The 21,068-nt window shown below is 46.5% G+C and overlaps 1 long non-coding RNA gene across 3 annotated transcripts in view; it reads left to right on the top strand.

Annotated features, from left to right (window-relative positions):
* The first annotated feature begins 1,336 nt into the window (after nt 1–1,336).
* LOC113844147 (uncharacterized) overlaps nt 1,337–21,068 on the top strand; it is a 49,271-nt gene continuing 29,539 nt past the window's right edge. For 2 of the 3 annotated variants that reach the window (XR_011810761.1, XR_011810758.1), the window contains exon 1: nt 1,337–1,655. This is a non-coding gene — a long non-coding RNA (uncharacterized lncRNA). The remainder of the gene's footprint in view (nt 1,656–21,068) is intronic. The other variant, XR_011810759.1, reaches the window with a different exon arrangement.

The raw sequence follows: 21,068 nt of genomic DNA on the forward strand, positions 1-21,068 counted from the left end.
TTTTAACAGGCTTCTTACTGAATGCACAGTCTGGCTTCTGGCATCTGAACTTTTAACATGGAAAGGAAAACTTACAGCTGTTAGCACAGAGGCTGGCAATGTTTTCTCTCCTTTCTGTTGTTGTTACATCTCTCACCTCCTGGAGTAGGTTTGCTTGGGTCCTCATCCCACCTCCTGACACTTCCCCATGGCCTTCTCCAATCCTGCCCTGCAAATAGGTGAAGGTTTGTCTCAGGGCGCAGGAGTGGTTCTGTCCAAGCAGAAGGATGTCCTTACAGGACAATGTTTCAAGCAGGACATCTCTGGAGAGAATCCTAGGGAAGGTTTGCTCTCCTCCAATGGCGAATTTTGGTGGTGCTGGTGAGAAGATGTGGGGTTTCATCTGCAGTCACCAGGTGTCAACCTTCCAGGTTTGGTTTGTGGGGTTATACATGGCCCAAGAATGGCTTTGACAATGCTGGTGTGAGTCTCATGTGCACACAGCACTCACAAGATGACAGGGATAAAACCTTTTTCCCACTACAAACTTGCTATCCACATCCAAACCAGAGGTGGCATCTGTAGATGTGGCTGTGGATGGGGTGCAGATGGTCCGCATCGTGCCTCCTCCTTCTGGCTGCTGAAAATCACCAGAGGCTCCCCTGGGACTGGGATTTAACACCTGCCTCGTGCTCAGGATCGCTCAGCTCGTGCTCTTCAGCTGCTCTTGCTCATGGTCTGTCCCCAGCAAACCCGTGCTTGGGGTGTGCACCTCCAGCAGCGTAGGGTTGAAGACCCTGGGAACACCCCGAAGAGACATAGGGTTCCCCTAGGTACTCCTCAGCTTGGGCAAGGGAAGGAAACCCCATCTCCTGAGTCCCAAATCCAGGCTTTGGGGTCGGGGCTGTCCATTTATAATAAGCTATAGGCTCACTCTGCTCTTCTAGAGAAGACAGCTGGCGTGGTTTCAGTGCAGAAGTTGAAGTTTAGGGTTAAGAAACCAAGCGGAGTTAGTGCCCTGCTGATTTCTGACTGCCGAAGGCCCTCAGTCTATTAATTTCTGAGGAAAAAAAATAAAATAAAGGAAGGTGGATTGAAATGAAGAGAAGTGGTGCAGTCCAGCCCAAGCCCTGTGCCTGAGGAGCTGGGGAAAACGCGTCCCGTCTCTTGGTGTGATGCCACGAGGCAGGCAGAGCTCATCCATCAGGCTGAGGCACGCACCCCAGCCTTCTAATTAGTGAATATAACCAGGGGGGTTTGGAGCTCAAACTGGTTCTGACCTGTATTTTTTAATTAAGGCATTTTTTTAATATAACCCTGCTTTGGGTCATCTGATAATACTGATCTGGATGTAATGCCTAACCTTCTTAACCCGAGACTGTTGCTTCTGCACTTTAATGCCAGCCTCGCAGAAACATTACCCCGTAAATTAGATGCCAGGTACTTGGAGGAGCAGGGCCAGCTGCGCATTATAATGCTTTTAACGAATAATTGGATGGGCCCTGACGATGGGCTCCCAGCTGACGGTCTGAGGCCTCCTATAAAAGCACAAAATGCTTATGTTTCCCTCGTTAATGCTGCTTCGTTCCCACTCGGTCTGCTCGCCAGGAGGTCAGAAGGGGGTCCTGGCTTCCCCTTGGGAATCCCATGCGTGGAGGCAGCTTGCACCAAGTAAGGTCAGTGCCTGCGGGGACCATCCCAGATCTTTGCTCTCAGTCAGCATCTCAAATGCCCTCGTGGTCACCTATTCCCCTAGTTTCTTGGAAATCCATGGGGAATTGAGGTTTTCTGCGTGTCTGGTTTTGGCTGCACAAAGTCCCTGAGGCACCAGGCGTGGCGAGGCTCAGCTCAGATATTTGATAAGCTTTGCCTGCACAAAAGCCTGGTGGAGGAGATCCTTGTTCCTATTAGCAGACAGAGCAATCGATGAAGTCAGGGGATTAACAAAACAAAACTGAGCACTGTATGGTTTTATGGGAGCCTTTTTATGGGTCTTTACTTATCCTGTGTTATTCTGTGCGTAGCAGAATCGCGGGGAGAAATGCTAATTCAGTGTTTTATATAGGGAAACAGCATGCTAAGTGCATTCCTTAAGTCTGTCCAGAAACCACCTCCTGCAAAAATTCATGAAAAGCACATGTAATGCCTTGTCAAGCTTGGCTCTTTTATCTGGGATAGCTAAAATATTTTCTCTAGAGGAAGAAAGGTTGCAGGCTGCCTTTCTTGTTTGCCTCTTTCTGGATAAAGATCTCCTGAAGGTGGGAAAAACACTTTCTTGCATCTGAGAGGCACCCTCGGTGCCCAGTGGTACCAGGTGATTATAAGTGGTCTCTGGGGCTGTGTTTCATTTCTCTGTCACTTGTGAGCAGGCTGTCGGTGCTGGGGGTTGTTTCTTGCCCACCAGTTCTTGTAGCACTCTCAGGAGTGGCCAGCGTGGTGTAACGAGGCAGAGAAAAATTTCCTTGACATCTTAAAAAAAAAAAAAAATTATAATTGAATGAAAGAGCCTCAACACTCCAAATCGTTCCCACCAGCTCTCCAAAGCACAGCGGTTCAAACATTCGTGGCTCAATTTACCACCTATCTGACAGAGGCAGGGGCGTTTATGACACATTCTCTGCATTCCCTTGCTGGAAGTGCCGTAAAATTGGACTTTTCCCCTTGTATGCGATGCAGAGAATGACTCACATCTGGAAAATTTACCTTACAGCTCGGTGCTGAGCTCTCCTTACAGCAGCTTACCTAAAGGAAAGCTCAGGCACGGCCGGATCCCTGTGCACAGCTGCTCTGAGGGTGTGAGCGTGCAAATGAGCTGTGGTGTAATTAGGGTTAGTTCAAGGCAGGGTAATGGCAAAAAACAGAAAGACGTGGGCTTTTGTGGGGGCTCTGCAGGCTCTAGCAAGGGAGAACTGGTAAAAAAAAAAAAAGACATTAGGTGATGCTGAAGGGTCCTGTGGTCGTGGTTATCCGTGCCCAGCACGGCTGGGTGAAAGCTGTTTGTGACTGCAGCCCAGCCAGCTATGGGGATGTCGAGCTGAAGGCACGATGTCTCCATTGGGTTTTTAAGGATGAGAGGTTTATCTATTAGAGTGGACATCCAAAAGGTCTCGTGCATTTGTTCTCAGTTTTCTCTCAGGTTTGTGTCTGTCATGCAGAGGTGAATTCCAAGTTATTGGACTCGATGTAGGAATTTCTGGGTGAAAAGCATGACCTGCCCTAACGCAAGGGGCCAGGCTTGGGTGTTTCTAATGATTTCTTCCTGCTTCCAAAGCTTCTGATTAACTCCGTGTCCTTTCCCACAAGCTGCGAGCCAGGCCCAGGGGGTGACATTCCATGCGACTCACCGGTTCATTCCACCTTCATTCCTGCATGCCGCTTAATTGTGCGGTCTTAATTGGCCCTGATGCCTTGCACTGGCCTCACTGTGCAGAAAGAGGAATCTCTCCTTTCCCAAACACCTCCTCTCAAGCCAGCAGCCCCAGCTTCCCATCAAACCTGCCCCTATACGCAGCACAACTGCTCCTCTACCTCCAGTGTAGGTGCTCCTACGCCTCCTGATGCTGTAGGAGGGTGTCACAACTCGTTGTCACGTTGGGTGATGTGGTGGAGCTGATCTGATGTGGCAGCGGCTGGCTTGAAATTAAAGAAAAAGGTTCTCTGTGCACCAAAGAGCACATCTGTTTCGTGGCACAACTCAAATTAACTTGGGGGAATTTGCTGCATCTCAGGTGTCTTCCACAGTGACGTGCCACGGAGAAATGCAGCTATGGAAAGCCTTTTATGAAAGTTCATCAACCAGAGAGGTTTGAAATTGCTTTTTTTTTTTTTTAAATAATAGAAAAATTCTGATGGCAATTTCCTACACTTGGCTGATTCTGCCAAATCTGTGTTTGTGCTGATTGCGGTTTTATGAGCAGGAATTGCAGGGCTGTGTGTCTCTCTGACGATGTCATGCCTTGGGATCTGCTGGAGGCTACAGAGGGGACTGACAGTGCTACAACATGAGCTGGGCAGGAGGATCTCCTGGGGAATTAAAAGCTTAATCCCCGAGGATGTGGTGCAGGGGTCATTTTCAAGGCAAGGAGGCATGAGGCGGCTGCTGCTTGGGTTGCAGAGATGTCTTTAAGCCTGTTCCAGATGGCAGCCCGGCCTCACAAAGTTCACCATCTCCCTTGCAAAGACAAACCTGGAGGGAATAAGGGTCTGGTGGGGGCCTGGAGGAGAGGGTTTCACCCCTTAAACCACGGCCTGGGTTCCCCTAGCTGTCACCAGGTGCTTTGCCGAAATCACTCCAGCACATCCCCTATGTCAAAGGGCAATATAAAGCTTTCCAAGTACTGTTTTTTCCCCTCCTCTTCATCAGAAGCACATCTCTTGTGTGGCTTAAGTGTGGAAAACAGGTTTTGAGCCTCCCTGAGGTCTGCAGAGATTGCAAAACCCAGCAAATCCTCCCTGCAGGGAGTTGGGGTAGAGCGAGTGACACTTGCCCTCCCGTGCCTCAGTTTCCCCACTTGTTGCGATGACAGCAATGACATGGGGTGGGGTCACCCCATTCACTAACACCCAGTTTTCTTATCAAGCCCTGTGTGGTTTCCTTCTCCCCTGTTCCCTGCAGGCTCCCAGGGTTTGGACTGGGAGGCAGCTGGAGGCAATCTAACAGCTCCCTGCCTTAAAGAAGCGGAGGTTTCCCTTTTTTTTATCGTCTTGCTCTTGTCCTGCACTCCCTCTGTTTATCTCGTGCTGGCTTCAGCGCTCGTCGGACCTGGCAAAAAAGAGCTCCAACAAAAACACCGAGCGGTTTTCTGCTGGGCTCGTGAGCTAAAGCAGCTCCGAGTGTCTGGACGAGGAGCCCATCTCTGGAGCCTGTTGCTATTCGCGTTGCTGGCAAAGCTCCTGCTGACTTCAAACGGGAGCAGGACCCGTGGTGCGTGTCCTTCGGCTGCCCCGAAAAGGCTGCCCCAAATTTACAGCGGGTGTCACTGAGGAAGTTGTGCTGGGGCTGCGCCCTCATCCTCTGGCTGTGCAGGAGCCTTGCTGGGACAAATCCTTCTGCATCCACACTGCTCCCCGACCGTTTCCCTTGCTCAGTTCCCTCCTTCCCCTGACTCCTGCTCTTCTGTTCTTGGTTTTTGGGGGGATTAGGGGTCTGCCGTGGGCTCGCAGCCATAAGCACCTGGAGCGGCGTGTCGAGCCTTGGGGTATTCTGCATGACATGCAGCTTAAAAGCAGATTTATGTCAACAGCAGCCATGCGGTGCTTGGGTTTGCACAAATCACAGGCTTTTCCCCCAGTGCTGAGAGGCAGGGAAGGTTAAACTGTTCGATCACAGCCTCCTCCAGCCATCCCCAAGCTCCTGCCCCTCCACCTTTTGCAGCAGGGTTTAATGAGAAGCCGTTCAAGGTGACACGCTGGGAGGCTCCTGGGCTTTGATCAGGAGGGGAATGTATCCAGCTCCACCTTCAGCGAGTCCAGAAAGAGATTTATTTCTCTTTAACTACCACGTACACAGGTCATGATGTTTGCTTCACCCTATGGAAAAACATTCCCAAAATCTCACGTCTGGTGCTCAAACCATGGGGATGTCTCTGGTGGCTGGGTGCAGCAACTCTCTGCTGTTCCAGGGGCTTTTCTTGGACGTGGAGGGAGCTAACTGCATCCTTTCAGCTTCTTTTTCTTTTCTGCTGTTTGCCAGCTTTGCTGTGGTGGTGATCAGAGGGTTTGGATGGGGAGGGCTCTGCTAGTTAAACTGGGAGAGATCGCCTTGTAGGGTGTGCAAACTCCTGGAGCTGGAGGAAAGAGGCCTTCATGTGACACAGAAATGGGGCCAAAAGGGTTCAGCTCAGGTGTCAGTGCCAAAAGGGTTCTGCACCTGGGTGTGTAAACTGGTGGCAGGTGGGGCTGGCTGGAAAAAGGACCTGGTTCCCTTCTGGGTGAAGGTGCAAAGAAAGAGGAGAAAGAAAGGCAACAAGCAAGCAGGTTTTGTTTTCCCAAGGACCTTTCCTAGTTGGAGAATTTCAGCTTCACCTTTTTCCTGATGGCTGCGGGAAGGGAGTTCAGCAGTTTCCCAGGGCTTGGCTCTTCCTGTTTTCCAACAGGAAGACTTAGCTTTTTTTTCAAGACTGCTTTCCCCCATATTGCCCAGGGACAGATTTTGATCTTAGGCTTTTTCAGGTGGAGAAATTCCCAGGCAGCACCCTTCTAGTGGGCTTTCCCAGCAAGTGTGCTCTCACCAGCTCCCCGGGGTGTTTGGCAGTGCCCCTGAGCACGGCTCACTGCAGCCACCTACACCCCAATGCACCTCTGGTCTGGCACAGACCAGTGCTTTCATGAGGATGCTACCCATGGGATAAAAGGAAGATGGGTGTTGGGCTGCAGTCAAGCTGCAGGGGAGTATCATAATTACAGACACTGTTTTTATCCCTGCCTCTTTGCCCCGTCCTACACTTCCAGCCAGACAGAGAAAGCCAAGTCCCCCTCAACACTTTGCCAAACTCCCCTCTTCGGGATAATGGAAAGAAGGGGGCCTCGTTGGGTTTGATTCCTATGGAAATGGCACACGTTTCTCATTCTGCAGAAGCCCAGTGTAAGCTCAGCTGCCAGACTTTTACAAGAGGAATTTGCTAGGCATGTGTGATTCACGGTTCAGACTGCTGCTTCGGCCCAGCAGGGATTTCGGAGCAGCCGTTGCCGCGCTGGAGGCTGTCACGCATGGCTTGATGTGAGGGAAGGGTGTGCTTCCCTGTGGCTTGGCACTACCTTCCTCAAAGAAAATCCCGGAGTGGGGAAAGATATGTGATATCAATCTGCTCCCACGGCCATGAGGATCTAATCTCCTGAGGGAGTGGTCGGGCTGGAAGTCAAGCTCCAAGAGCTCTGCATTTCTTGGGGTGTGAGGCAAGCCCACCTTTGCTAATTTAATTTAATCTCTGCTAATGGTGGTGGCCCTCTTCCTCTGGCTGATGGCCACCTGCTTCTCTTGTCATGCGGCACCACAAGCCATCAGATGCTGAGATGCTCCAAATGCCAAGGTGTTTCCTCAGTCTGGTCCAGTTCCACCACTAAAGCAGTTTTTTTCCCTTCTGCCTGCTCGTGGGGTGATGCTGTCCCAGCACATGGGCACTCTGACTCTGGGGCACCTGTGCCTTGTGCTAAGAGAGCTGCCTCCCTCTAACACGGCTTTTCCCTTCCTCCCTCTTCTGGGATTTTGTGTATGTCTAACTATCTGTATGGATATTTATATACATATATATCTGCATTATCTTTATGTATATTTATAAAAATACACACCTACACGTATCTGTATGCATATTTATAGACATAGCTATCTGCATTGGTGTGTATATTTATATACATACATATCTTTATGTATATTTATCTAAATACATATCTGCACATATCTATCTATATGTATATTTCTTTCTTTCTACCCTCCTCTGCTTTTCTCAACACGTTGAGTTTTATTAAGCTTGATGCTCCCAGGTTCCCTCTGCCAGAGCATTAAAAATATGGATAAAAGGAGCGAGGCACCTCTGTCCATGCTCAGATACAGCCATGAAATGATGCTTGAGGATGGAAGAGAGACATCCAGTGTTGAGAACAGATCTTCTCTGTCCTGATTTGGCTGTGAGAGGTTGTCTTGGCTCTTCTGGTTAATGTGGCAAAGCCCTGGAGAGCATCACCCCCCTGCACCTTTGCAGCCCCAGCAGGAAGAAGCTGCAGTGGGTAACAGCAGTGAATGCTCCTCATCCATCCAAAACCAAGCTAAACCCTCCCAAAACGTGACCCCTCTGTGCTCGCAAGCCCCTTGGTTCGGCTGGAAGGAGCTGGGCGGCAGATGGTGGAGATCTCCTCGTGCAGGGAGGAAGGGGGAAAGCGTTTTCTAAACAAAGTCCTCCCTCGTGTCCTGCAGTTTCCTGAAACTGCTCGTTTGTGAGCTACAGATATTTATGTATCCCCTCATGCCTGTGTATGTGTGTATCTATAAATATATAGATATTTATGTGTGTAAGCATGTGTATACATACAGTGTTTTATTCTGCTACGAGTGCATTCGTGTCGCTTCAGCAATAGCAGCAGTACTGGGGGCAGAAAAAGCATTATTATCAGAGTTCAACCTTGCAAATATCATGATTTTTTTTGATGTCAGAATATTGATGGCTTCTTTAATGCCTTGTAAGGACACTTGATGCTAACCATTTGTATTATCTCATCCATATGCACTCCAGCTATCAAATTAATCTACTTTGATTTTCATGCCTTTTATTAGCCCATTAGCAGAAACCACATGCCTGCTTAGATTAGAGAAATCATTTTACAGATGTTTTTCTTGTACTCCTGGGCATCCAGTCATGGCTGGGGCAGGATACGGGGCTACCCGCGCTGCTTCTTACTGAGGATGTAAATGTTTGAGCCACTGCCTCTTACAGGAGCTAAAAAGAAAAAACAAACAAACAAAAAAACTAATGACTGTATTTACTGCAGATCTGTGCTGTTTTCTTTAATACAACCTTGCTCAAAACAAAAATGCAGATTCAGAAAAAAATAAAATAAAATAGGGTTACATGATTGTACCCTTTCCCAAATGTTTTGCATCAGTCTTGATGGGGTGGTTTGCTGTATGCCATCACTAACGCAAGAAAGCCTGAGAAGACAAAATCCAGCTGAAATACTTTCCTTATTTTAGTACGTCTGTCTCATTCAAACACAATAAGGAGGAGGCTGAAGGGGCGTGCATTTGCCTTCACATGTGTTATGCTAGATCAGATTATCAGTTCTTCAAAAGCCAGCATGATGAAACTCCTCAGTGCAGGTGTGCAGGTGGTCTCAGAGGCTGTTTCTTCTCTTTCTTCTCTATCTTTGATAAATTGATCATTTGTATCTCGTACCTACCTGTGCATAAGTTCCTCTGAGCTGCCTTTGAGTTCCTTCTCTGATAAGAAAACTGATAATTTCTTCAGCAATGGGGAGGGCAGGACAGCTGGAGATGAGTCAATAGCTAGCACCTGACAGCACTGATAGGTTTGGGAGGCGGTGTGGCAACGCAAGGTGATTTTGGAGGGACTGAAGGCTGGGACAATGTTTGGGTGGGAGAAAATAGACCTGCCCCAGCTCACAGGACTGTGCTGCAGGGTACAAAGAAGGGCTGGAGGAGGACAAGGACAGGCAACAAGGCAGGAGAAGCAGCTAGGAGAAGGATCTCTGACCCACAGATGAGCAAGAACCTGGTGAGCATCCAACTGCACCTCTGTAGAGCTTGTGACAGCCTGGCCCGGCTCTTTCAGGAAAGGAAACCCAAGGCATGACCCAGGGATGTCAAAGCAGAGGCCAAGAGGAGGTGTTGCCAAGGGCATTTTTCACATCTGAGCAAGCTCCCTTCCCACGGGGAAAGATGAGGCGATTTTCCCCCGACTTTCCCCCTGGGTCTGACGTTTGCTTTTATGGGTTTTGAGGCAAGTTTGTTTACTGCAGCTAATCTAAATATTGTGCTGTGTGTGTATTCAAATCTATATGCAAAAGTGGTGGTTGCTTGCCTGATCTGTTTTTTTCCTACTGCAAGCAATTCGCTCACTTACTTCAGTATAAATCAGGAGCACGTTCCCCAGCATTGACAAATTCTGGGTTCATATAACCCCTGTGGGGGAAGAACCGGGCTCTCTGTGTTTATAAACAGTGAGAGAAAATATATATCTCTGCACACAGCGTTTACATTCCACGTGGGCTCCCTTGCCATGGTGTCCAATAAAAGAAGAAATGCATTTCTTTTCGAAAAGCACTGGAAACATCTGGCTGGGTGGCACCACCGCTAAATCCCACATGTGGAATCTGAAGGAGGTCAAGCTCGATACAGCAGCCCCATTAATTTTTGGGGTGTTTTCTAGGGACTAGGAAGCTCCCTGATTAAATAAAATTAATCAAAACCAGGAAAATATGTGTTGGGGGCTCTCAGAAAAAGGCCTTGGATGGGTGGAACTTATTAATTAAATTGGAAGGCGTTCAGCATTCTTGATTTGTCATGGTTATCTATACACGTTGTCATCCCATGCAATTCCTAATTCACCTGGAAGAATTTTTTGGCAGGTTCCTAATAGGGTGAGGTTCAGATAAATGGTTTTAATCTTTTAAATATTACTGTTGCCTGTTCTCCTGTCCCAGCATTTCCCCTTCCTTCACTAGGAGTTGAAGCTGTTTCAGTGCTGCCTGTTATAAAAAGGCTTCATCTTAACAGTGGTCAGGAACAGGTTGGAGACGGGGAAAGGGAAACCTATTATCTACAATGGGGAGAAAACAAACAAAAATAGTTTATGTATGCATGGAGACTAAAAAGGGGCTTCTGCATCTTGGGCAAGTCAGTCTGCAAGATCCTCCCGCCTTTATGATGTGGCTTCTCTTTTTGTACATATCATAACTATGATGTCCTTGCTGCTCTTGATTGTCCACAATGCTCCAAATTTTCCATGCGTCTCTGATTAGATTGAAAGGATGAAAGGCCATAAACCAAATCCAGTTATGTGCAGAAAGACCAAAGACCTCTGTGGTCAAGTGTTAAAGTGTTCTTTCTAGCGAAAATAGGTGTAAGACCAAAAAATGGACTTATTATGAATGATTTTGAGGGCAGCTGTGTGCAAAAGGATGGAAAAGGTTGAAGAAAGTGTGTATCACTTATAAATTCCCTGTGGAGTTTAAGTCAACAACTGAATGTGCAGAGGACAAACTTCTCTGTGCCCACCCCAAATTTTTCCAATGGACAGAGTGTGCCTCTGGCCACATGTAATTTGACTTACTGACTACCTAAGGCCCTGTTCATGTTCAAATTTCATTTTTCCTATCTTGGACTATGGCTAACCACTCTAAATCTTTTACAAAAATCTCAGCTTTCCCACAAAAAATTGAGAAGTAAATTTAAGGCTTCCCTTCTCTCCCACCCAAAACAAACAAACAAACACACCAAACCACTTCTGCAAAATGAAATATTTCATGCTTGTGATTCCCCTGGCATGCCTGGATGAGACAACTCAGTGCTTATGAATGGGGCTATTCTGACTGGAAAAGATGTTAATCAAGCTTTTGGGGCTTTATTGACTTACTGTTTCTGTAACCAAGCTGATTCATGCACTGTTAATTCTTGCTGGTTGCACAAATTCACATTTGTCACTTCTGTACTAACGGGATCATTAAAGGTACACAGAGTAGCACAACTGTCTCAAATACACCTTCACAAATAAGGCTGCACTCAACAGTCCTTGACTTTGAGATACCCAGGGGAGAAAAATATTTTTAAAAGATTTCCAAATGTCCCAAACTAGCAGAGATCTCTAATTTACCTTTGCAGGTGATGGGCAGGATCGTGATAGACTTTCTAGGTACTACAGCAGGGTCTTGTTGTCTACACAGTGACAGGTTAATTCGCTTGTGTCTAGCCAACATCTCAGGCCTTTTTTTTTTTTTTTTTTTTTCCATCCTTGCTTTTCTGCAATTCTAAAGTCAGCCCGAGGGGGGCCAGTGCTCATCTTTCACCCCCGAAGAATATTTTTATCTGGAATTGATAGTTTGGCTCCTGCTCATTTCATGGCTCTTCATCACACAGTTGTGTCTTCACCGGTGCATTGGGTTGGCCATCTATGATGCCTGTGCTTAGAAATGTGCAGTGGAAGTCTGTGTGGCTAACAAACGAGGTGGTTCTTCCTTCTTCTCTAACATCCTCACACTATTTTAATTTTTTTTTTTTTTGGTTGGTTGGTTGTTTTGGATTTTTTAACAGCTTGTGGATGGGAGAGAAAGCTGACTCTCCAGTGGGCACAGCTTTCCCATCCCATCACCAGCTTCCCCTACAACATTGCTGATAAATGAAACTCGGTGCTGGGTGCTTATGGTTCTGCTGGGATGACTGACCTGAGCACACTCCCTTTTATGAATGAGGACAAAGAGAAGATTTAGTGGAAGTCACCAGACTCACATTTCTTCCCAGGTTTTACCAATAGCTGTTAAATGCACGTGGGGCATGCTGCTGGTCATGAACCCTGAGGGCCGGGCCTTGGCTGCAAAGCTCCCTAAAGGAGGAATTTTCCCACTACTAATCTTTTTGGCACAGAACTTGGCCTCTCTAGATGCAATTGTTAGTTTTATCCATTGCTGAATGCTCTGCAGCACAAGCTGGGTGGTCCTTAAGATGTTGCATACAATTAATGTGGGCTGCCCCGGGGGGAGGAGAGGTATTTTCAGGGAGGAACGTGCGAGTTCGGGGCCAGCCAAATTCCTCTGAAGCTGCTACAGCAGCAATAAGGGAGATGAAGCCTCCCCGTGTGTCCTCACATGGCTTGATGGAGGTGAACTGGAAGGGGACGTCTTGTTCAGAGGCCCACATTTGCTGACCTGTGGTCTTTCATCCCGAGAAAGTGAGACGTGGGGCTGTCAGTCCTGTCAGGATGGCCTTGGGCAAACAGTCTTATTGGGCTGGTCTTGTCAGAAGTGGACGTGATGGTTTTGACCTCAAAGCCCCCATCTGAGAAGCCAGTGTGATGACCCAGGAATTTAGGGCTGGATATGAAGGTATTTACTCTCTGCTGGGGAATACCACTACAGTCATTGCTCCCTCCAGCCCTCCAGTCTGCTTTAGAGAAGCAAGCTCTTCCAACCAAAATTTGGAGGGCTTTGGCAAATGAGTGCTGAGCTCTCACTTTCTGAACCCAACTCTTACCAAGGAAAGGTGGAAAGGCACCACGAGCCCACGCCTTGTTGAAAGCCCCACGTCTCCTCCTTTAAAGGAGAATTAAGGTTGGAAATTATCTTCAGCAAGGGACTGCTATTTTTTCCAACTTCCCTTCTCTCTTCCCTTCTCTTCTTCTTTTCTTTTTTTTTTTCCCTACTACTGAAAACATTTTACCAACAACTGATTATGTTTTGCAGCATCCCACGGCAGCTGTAAACAGTAATAGATTACTGCTCGATTTCCTTCTTTGTTTCCTCAGTCTAAAAAAAACTCAGCTAGTCAGAAGCAAACCAGGAGGAGCAGACAGGTTAATGAAACATGTAATTGAAAAAGAAGGGAAAAAATAAAATCTCCATTTGCGTGAAAAGTTAGGGAAGCCCCCATGTGCTGGGAGATGTATTAGTGGCAGGCAGGAAAAATCACCCCAGGTGTTCGGTGGCTCCTCAGGGGGATGTGGCAGCTCTCTCCAGCCTGGCCCAGCACCACTGGCAGCACCAACCTGTCCTGCTGGGGATGTTGCCTTGCTATTTATAGCATATTTTTTTCCTTCTTTTCCTTCCATATAATGTTCTATCTCTCCAACAGAAATTGAAAAAAAGGAGGGGGAAAGGGGATTTGAGGCCTTCCACATCCATCTCAGCTGTGACGGGCACAGTTAAGATGTCCCAGCAGTGGGCAAACAGGGATTTTTGGTCAACCTTTAACTCTACACCCCAAAATGACAATCCCAGAGGCAACGTTAACTCTTTCACTGCTTCCTCTAGTGAGAGAAATGACTGGCCTACCCTTTTTAAGCAGAAATATGGCAAGTTAACACCAGATCCACAGCCCAGCCCTAGCACTGGGTGCCTTGCTCTGTCCCAGGAGGAGAGCAGCTAGGAGCTGAGCTCAAGGCCTTCCCTCCCTGGTGTCTCACTTGTGTTGAGATGAAGAATTTAAAAACCTCTCTCTTGCCAATGCGTTTTGCCTGGCCAGCAAAGCATAAACATTTCTTAGTCATTCAGCACCTTGTTAAGCACGAAGGCGAGCAGGGAGGTTTGGGGAGCTTGTGTGGGCCTGGGTGGAAGAATGTGAGAGGGGAAAAAATAATTAAAAAAAAAAAAAAAAAAAAGGTGGAAAACACCCCAGATCCAGGGAGGATGAAGAGCTTGGAAAGGCTTCTGCAGGTGGGGGAGGACTGGGTTAAGCAGATTTAGTCTGTTTCATTTAGTGAGGAGCAGAGTAAGAGGTGCCCTGATGGGGTTTATGAAATGGTGAGCAGAGGTCAGGCAACCACTCCTACTGACCAGCTCACACATTTTACTGAAAGCCTGTGCTACTTGAAGGGAGGAGGAAATATGAAATAAAATGTGTGAGGTGGAAAATAAACCTGTTTTTCAAGTACATGCCCCTGCTCCTGCTGGGTCTCCCTCCTTGGGGTGTAGGAGCTGGTGTGTGTGCTTTGCCCTGCTAACGATGCTACCTTGATCCCTGCCTATTCCCCTACTGACTCTGGGGACCCTTTGCCACACTCTTAGCTTTGTTTTGATCTTCTCCAATAAAAAAAGAAAATAAACTTGTGCCTCTCATCCACTGAAGCTGCTTGCTGGATTGGGGACGAGAGATGGGTTTCTCCACCTCGTCCCAAATGAAGGCTTTGCTGCTTGTTGCTCTAAGATTCGTATCGTGGCATCTGCCTAATGAAGGCTCCCTGGGGAGGGATATTTAAAACAAATGAACAGGAGCTTCTTGAAAGCGGTTGTTTGAGTAGTGGGTTGGGGCAGCAGCTCTGGGAGCAGAGCACAGCTGTGGAAATGGGACGGGGAGACAGGGCAGAGGAGCCACAGTGCCATGCTGAGCTGTACTGTGCCAAATTAGGTGTCTATATCTAGTCTATAACTATATCTGGATCTATATCTGGACCTATACGTATTTATCTATATCTATCTATATATATACCTATATCTATGTCATCTATCTATATATCTCTATCTAATCTATAATCTATATCTATATCTATTTTTCTATCTATAAACTGCAGGAAGTTGGCACTGCTAAGACCATTCAGGTGGAGTTAAACTAAGCGTGGTATGGTCTGTCATATAATATCTTTTTACAAAAGCTAAGCGTAAATCATTTTGATGGAAGTATTTTAACCACCCGGGCCCGTTGTTCCAACACTGTGTTTAATCGAGTTCTGGAAGTAACTAACTCAGCTGTGTTTCATCTCCATCCTTTGAAAAGTTTTGACCTAGTTTTGTGAGGAGCAGAAGTGAGATGACAGGTCTGTCTGTGGACAAATGTGCTCTTCACTAGGTCAGTTGTTTACCAGAAAACACCAGGGAAAATCTCATGCTCTAAAACCAAAAATTCTTCTCCTCAGTGATAAATTTGTGGGGCTGAGTTTTGTCTTCTCAACATGCCTGGTACCCGCTCTTTGGGGCAAATGTTGGATTTGAATGACTCAACCATCAGTATCCTTCCATCTTCAGTATTAAAAGAATGTGTTGGGAGAAGATGGATGCACGTTTTTATAATGACCCTTATTTTGTTTAAAAACAAGAAGCATTTGCCAAGCGGTATTTGTTATGGCAAAACTTTAAAAATAAATAATTTTTTAAAAAGGGAAAAGGAAGAAAGATATGTAACTGAGCCTCTGAAACCTCAAAAAAGTTGTGGGATTGTTTTTGGCAGGAAATGAAAAAAAAATCCTTTTCCTTGATATTTTTCTCTTTCTTTTATATTTTACTTTATTTTTTTCTGAAGCCGTTGTAATTTCCTGACTACCTCTAATCTGAAGCAGAATAATCAAAAGGGAATGAAGACAAACTGGGATAGCTCCTTCCTGTAAGGAAATGATTTCCAAGCTTTATCTGAATGCACTATAGCTCTGTGTGCCTTATTGATGTCCTTCCAAAATAAGATGAAGTACTATTTTGCAAAGGTCCTTGTTCCAGAGAGGGATGGGAATGGAGGAAAGAGAAATAATGGGGTTATATGCAGACATACATAAGGGTATATAAGACCCAAACCTGGAGACTAGCTAGGGAGAGAAAGCCCTGATGTAATTTCCTTTGTTTGACTGCGCATTGATATAATCCAAGTATTTTTTTATTTTTCACATCATACCCTGGCTTGTATGTTTGGGAGTATGATGCTCAGAGCAATTGCTCTTATTAGCCTATTAATATGGCTGGCTCTTCCCTTAAAGGCAAAATTGTGGGAGTAATTAAAGCTTGCTCAGTTTGCAAAGGGAAAAGGGATTGCAGCTTGCAAAACAGGCTGAAACATCAACAGCAGTTACTGGAAGGAGAGCCAAGCAAAAGAAGGAAATGCTTACCCCTAAAACTGCTCTTCTCTGGGCCATCCTTCCAAAAGGATGCAAAACTTTGGCCTCCGAGACAGCTATAGAGAGCTGCTGTGGTTTAGTTTGGTCGGAAATTAGGTTTCAGAAAGGATTTGGGCTCAGCCTTATAACGTCGTTGAAAAATGGCCTTAGACTGGACGATGACAGCTTTTGCTAGTGGTACTTGTGCTTCTTGGCTCAGAGCAGGACTGCAGCAGGAAAATGTTGGAAGATCTGTTGCTTTCTTAAGTCCTCAGCCACATCTGAAGTGGTATTATGAAACTCATCTGATCTGGGTTCCCACATTAAAACAGGAGTCAATTGATCCAGTTTCAGGGCATCTAATCCAAACCACAGCTCAGTTTTTTAAGAAGATTGGATTTGTAGCTCTAGTTTTGGGCCGCTTATGATAGGAAAACGGCTTTTACTTTGGATGACCCCCAGGATTTTCTCTATCTTCCAGGCTGCTCGTTTGAAGGATTGTGCATAGCGTAGAGCTGGGGGAAGTCCTGGCATCTCAACTCCTAGGTTTGGTCTGCATAGTCCAATTGCTTCTGCTTTCAGCTGAGTCAAACTCACTGTTTAGGGGAAAGTGGAAAAGGTTGTGTGTGTTTTTTGGAAAGTCAGAGCAACCCGCATGTGCACAAAGACTGTCTCCTATTGACTTGGCAAAGAAGCCCCATGCTCGCAAGGGTCCGCAGCCTACTGCAAACACCCCTCCAGCACCCCTTATTCAAAATCTGCTTCTCGTTGTCATTTCTAGCCTCAGAAATTTCCCCCTGAGTCCTGGCAGGATCTAACGAAAAGAAAACGTAATACTCATATAACTTCTCAACAACATGGGTTTTGCTCAGTTCCTTGCTGTTGTTATATGATAAAGAGCAAACACTTGAGAAATGTTTATTTTAATGCCCTTGTGGAACCACGTTCCTATCCCTGGAAAAAGCCAGCAAAAATTAATGTATGTTGCTCACGTGTAAGTACAAACAGGCTTATTTAAACAGAATGTTCAGTATTGGTGGATGCTGTGGAAAAATGGCATTTCGTAACAGAGTGATTTGACTTGTAAAACAGCCACAAAACATTGAAAACCGTTCTGGTGTTTGCAGGGGGGAAACACAGGCTTTGGACACATTTTTATTTTTTTCCTTCTTTTGCCAGTATTCAAAACTTAGTGATGTATTTATGTTTGCCATATTGTGGGATTGTCTTCAGAGCCTTTAAAAAAGACGAAAAAAGAAAAAGGGTCCTATGTTTCCCAGATATGGGACCTCAGCTTTCTAGTTTAAACCAGGGTCTCAAAGTGGCAGCTTTTCACGGGAACATGTGAAAACCTTCTTCCAACAGAGAAAATGAGGGCAGTTATCAGTCCTGGGCCCTCTGATACGGCACAAAGAGGTACTGTGAGCAGGGTTCTCCGGAAAGCAGATGATGGATAAGCCTCGCTGATGCGAATCCCTGACCCAGTTTCCGCAGCAGACTGGCTAAGGAACATGAAAGTGCTGCCGAGTTTGGAGAAAAGGCTCCGCAGGCAGGCCAGGGCATGAAGGCTAACGACAAACTCTGTGTCTCCACCACCACCTTCTACCCTCTGCCCATCCTTTATCCCACGTGAGGTTCTTGGGAAGCACCAATTCATCCCCTGGGTTTGCAAGGAGCTGGCACATCCTTCAACCGATCTCATTTTGGGTATGGAAAACAGGAGATTGGGGGGATGCTAATATTTTTGCTATCCCCTAGTGTTGGGCTGGGGGTCAATGACATCTGGCTGAGAGCCTCCCCGAGCCACGACACATCGAGAATGGGGGCTGAGATAAAACCTGCTTTATAGCATGAGCGTAAACAGCTCCTGAGTCAGCTGCCCTGGGGGGTGGAGGCTGCTCCATCACCTGAGATCACTTGGCTCGGTGCTTGATGTGCTCTTCCAAACGTAATTGTTAGTACAGGGGCTGCTTATTGGGTTTCTCTGCGTGCATTTGTGTGGTGGGGAAGATTAATTCTCCCTGCTGCAGGGGTCACTGGATGAGGCCATGCAGAAGGTCTCGCTAGGACAGGGGGTTCAGAAAGGTGCAGGGACACCAGACCCTCAGCTCCAACATGAAAGCAAGAAGGGAAATGAGTGCCTTATCCTGCTCCCCCCTGGACTGCCGCATAAATTCCAGTGTTCAGAAACATGTGGCTCCCTTTTGGCCTTGCAACGTGCAAATCTAGGATCTCGCCAAGCGAAAATACTCCTTCAAATGCCTGTTTCGTGCTCCTAGAATATTCTTCAGGCCCAGCAGCAACCTCTCCTCTGACACAGATTTAATGTTAGGAGTCTGTTGGCTCCAGCTCAGCAAAGCACCAGGTCATCGGCCATGCTTACACATTCATAACTCGCTCCCTCTTTATATCTTATTGGACACTTAGGCCCTTGGGAGATGGCTGTTTGGATCAAGGAGCTGAGTTGGTTTTGTTCCTGTTTGTTTTGCTGGCTGTCCAAATCAATAATAGGTTAAAGATGTCCTGCTGATTAGCCATAACATCCCGGCAGCTCTATTTGTTCTGTCACAGCAGAGATCGGGGTCCTGGGGTGCTAAGGAAAGAGGACACCAGCTCCGCCATGAGGAGAGGCTTCTGGTCTTAAGAAAAGGGGTGTCAAGTATGAAGTGGCCTTAAAAAATGGACTGGTGGCCCAGCTTTCCCCATCTATTAAGGGAGAGATGGCTGAAAAACTGTAACAAGTAGAAAACATATGGAGGGGAAAATTATATGTGAATTGGAGGCCTTGAGCCCAAGAAGGAGGTGTCATGCCCTTGGGAGAGATGTAGGTGAGAAAGGACAAGCTTGAGATATGTTGTTATGTATGAAACCATGAAGAAGTGACCTCCAGCACCTGAAGAACTGCACAGAAGTTCATTTAAACCTATCAAACATGTGCAAAGCTTCACGTCAGCCCCTCTGCTTTCTGTCTTGCACCCTTACTGCAAACCCAAGGGTGTTCAGATCTCCTCTCTGTGCCCTATTTCCCAGCCTCTTGTGTCTGAAAGCGTAAGGGATAGCATCATTTTCCACAAGGAATTGGGGCTGCCCAGTGGTCTGCATCTGGCAGGCTCTACACACTTCAGAACAGAAAAAGAAATGACAGATCTGTCCAACTCAATATCTATCTGTGGGCATATATACACACACATAAAAAATGTGTATGTATAAATATTATATGTATGAGGAAGCTTTTCTAGAACCGCAGCATGCAACTTTTCTCTGTCAGCAGGCTTTCCCCCAAGCTGGGCTTACACATGGGGACCAGATGTGGCCATCCGAAAAGATCTGTTCGTTTCTATGCTCCCTCTTTTTCCCCCTCCTGCTTAAGTACAGCATGAGACATATGGGCCAACCATCCATCTGAGGCTAAGTGGAAACCAAGAGTGATTGCTTACAATGCCATAAATAGCTAAATAGCCGTTTTCAATAGTAAATGGGGATATGTGAATTCAGAATGAACTCTCCAAACAGTTTGTAGACATTCCAGTTCCTTGTTTTAATATCTTCGTGCGCCTTTTTTCCCCCACTCTTAGCTCCTCTTGGTGGGAGGTGACACATTAACAATGCTTCCCATGAGCAAGGGGCCCACTCTGGTTATCTAAAGCAGAACGAAATAAAGGCTAGGACTCTTCAAAAGGAGCCCAGCAGAACTGGAGGCCTCAGGCGTCTTGGGAGCCGTATATTCAATTCTTTGAGGGGACCCTGAAAAATCCCATCCGCATGATATTGGCAGTTGATGCAAGGCTTGGTAGATGCATTGCCAGCTTAGAGACTTTGGATTAACTTTCAAAGCTTTCATGCGCTGCCTCAGCCAGCCACCCTTCTTCTTGACAGCAGGGAAAGCCATCCAGAAAGACGAATTCCCACTGCATGGAATGAAACTTTCTGTCATTTTGCTATTTGCTTTTGTCCCACATCAGGAAGAAATGACAAATTTTTCACTGAGTGGAAGTTCTGGTGAAATTTAGAGTCAGAAATATGGAAGCGACCTGATTGAAATGGACTGTTTCACGTTATAGTCTAAACACTGTAAAAAGTTATATTAAACATGGGTGTCAGAATGAAAGACAAGGCTAGACTAACCAACATGAGAAAGCTGGGATGAAGCTTTGGGTTTCAAACTGAGGTTTTGCTGTCCAACTCTGACAAAATCAAAATTCTTCCACAAATCAAGATTTTGGCTGAATTGGAATTTACTGTTGGAAAGCTGTTCTGGGAACTTTAGCATTCTGCCCTAAACACAATTTGCTGTCACATCCATCACATCCAGCACCTCTTTGCCTTCTGCATGCCGAACTTGGGATCCTGCTTTGAGGCTGGCCATGCTTGGAGCAGGAGGTTGGGCTGGAGACCTCCCCAGGTTCCTTCTGACCAACACCTTCTGACCTCAGTGATGCCAACATTTTTGGGCATGGGAAACAGAAACCTTGCTAACAACTAATGGAGGAGGAAGAGGAACTGAAGAGGGGAGAAAAAGCAAGATGGTAGAAGAAATATGGATCTGAACACCCCTTTGGGAACGTGGCAGCCCCAGCTGCCAGAAAGGCACAGGACCAGTGGGCTATGCACCTAATTAAGACATAGATAAGAGTCTTTAATTTTGATCTACAGCACAAGTCCTGCTGCAGAGAGCTGTCCCTGAGCCCCGCAGCCGCTGGATAAATAGGTTGGGCATTTGGTGTCGTAATTCCAACAGTGCTCGGTATTGGCTCCGCTCTGTTTTATTCAAAGTCAGCGGGAATTGCTGACTGCGAGCCAGCACAGCTCTCACAATCCCTTTCTCTCACTAATTACTTCTGGCTGCCGTGGAAGCCCCAAGGACTTCAAAGGGACGACACTGGATTTGCACGAGACTGTCTCTCTGGATCTTCCACCCCAGTTTCTCAGCCCATGGTGGTCCATAAGGTTTCAGAAGGGGACCCACTAAACAACTGCAGAAAACATTAAAACGCATTATGCGTTCCCACAAAATGCACATTCCCACACACACAAAGGCAAGGAAAATGGAGAGAAATCAAAGGGCGAGATGAACAA

The sequence above is a fragment of the Anas platyrhynchos genome, chromosome 7, assembly GCF_047663525.1.
Source record: "Anas platyrhynchos isolate ZD024472 breed Pekin duck chromosome 7, IASCAAS_PekinDuck_T2T, whole genome shotgun sequence".
NCBI lineage: Eukaryota > Metazoa > Chordata > Aves > Anseriformes > Anatidae > Anas > Anas platyrhynchos.